Source organism: Pundamilia nyererei, unplaced genomic scaffold, assembly GCF_000239375.1.
Source record: "Pundamilia nyererei isolate P.nyererei 1_Seehausen unplaced genomic scaffold, PunNye1.0 scaffold00185, whole genome shotgun sequence".
Lineage (NCBI taxonomy): Eukaryota > Metazoa > Chordata > Actinopteri > Cichliformes > Cichlidae > Pundamilia > Pundamilia nyererei.
In genome coordinates this window covers 1076267-1078001 of record NW_005187586.1, presented here as the reverse complement: position 1 = coordinate 1078001, position 1735 = coordinate 1076267, and positions in this window count along the sequence as shown.

Below are 1735 nucleotides of genomic sequence, written 5' to 3'. Positions count from 1 at the left end.
AAAGTGTAGATGTGTTTGAGGGTTATAAGAGATGAGAAAAAGCCTGGAGGTATCACAGCAAAACCTGATCTACAGTCCAGATGAAGCCACTTAAAGTCTCACTTAAAAACACCAAAAAAAACCTCTGCTGGCCTGTTGCTGTTTTGTCTGTGGGTGTCAACAGTTTAAAGGCATCAGCTTCATGCAGATGACATTTGAGGCATTTGGCAGTTCATTTTTAGCACAACCCACAGTTTATACAACCACAGAGTAATCTTAGATTCGTGAGTGGTATGGTATCTCCCCCACCAACCCACATGCTTCACACTGATGAATGACTGGGAGGTGGGTGGTAAAGAAGGCATCAAAGAGAGGAGAGAATATTCCCCCTTATTTCAGCTCAGAGGAGGCACACACGAAATCTTTTGAGGAGTCAAAGCAACCATATCGTGACAACAAAATTTTCAGCTAAAATCTGTATGCTCTTTTGATTTCTTCTATCCTAAAGTATACAGAGAGGCAGTTCAGAGAGCTTCTAAGAGACATTTTAGCCTTTAAACAGTGGCGATTTCTTTTGATAAGTGCATTTTTAGCATAAATGCAGAGACATCTTCACCTTTCCATCTTTGTGCACCAGTATGACAGATTACAAAAAGTGCTGGAAGCTGCAAATATTCTGTGTTACTCTTGTTGAAAATTCACTTAAATCAAGAAAATGACTGCAGTACAGATGCGGCTAAAGGGGATTGATTTATAAACAGCACAGGTACTTCCTCCTCACAGACAGCTGTGACTCTGTGTGTACCTAAAAGAGAGTGATAGTGTGTGTGTTGTTGGGGGGTCCAGGCGGAGCACAGTAAGAGTGAATGTGTCTTTTCCCTGCATGCTAATTCCTCCCTATGGAGAAGACATTCCTGCAGGCTGCGTGCATGTGTGAGAGATTCTTTCTGCATTCCCTCCCAGCGTCCGACGCAGACCCCCACACAGAATCAGAATTCCAAGGAAATTCCTATGTCATGTCGTTTTACGTGGCGGATGAGCATTATTGTTGCAGAATTCCCACCCAGGTTCTCACACACATCTATCCATCAGGGGTGTCAGTGCAACACAAATGGAACAACAACAACAAAAAAAGCAAGGAATTCCCTTTTGATTGTGATGACTTTATTTACACGGCGGAGACTCGGATACAAGAATGACAAACGTCGCTCGATTACATTTGGCGCCTTGGCAGCGTGCTGTTCAAACATTTATGATGCAACACTTTGAATATTTTCTCTTTATGACTAAATTCCTCTTAATGTCAGAGGGACACAAACGAAAGCACCAGAGCTCGCTCGCAGCTATGATAGACTTCTTTACATTAACATGCATCAACAGAAACTACTTACAAGCCAGTTATATCAACCATGCTTCAAATGCACTCTCTCCACTAGCACATTCTTCATTGGGGAGAACAGATTACGCAGGTTGTGTTTACATTTTCATCAGCGTGCCTCTGCTGATGTGAATAATGTGCTAAAAGACAGTCAAATCATCTTTGATTATCCGTTTTTCCTTCACAGGAAAATAAGAAAGTTGCTGTTATTAATGTGTCACAAATATCAGTTTGTTTTTTTAATTATTTTTTTTCACACAGATTCGATAACAGTCATACAATATCCAGTGTTCTACACTGGCTGTCCTCTCCAACCACCTCAAAGGACAGGCTGTCGTGCCATCTTTCTGGCCTTCCGATTGGACAGACACACGCGGC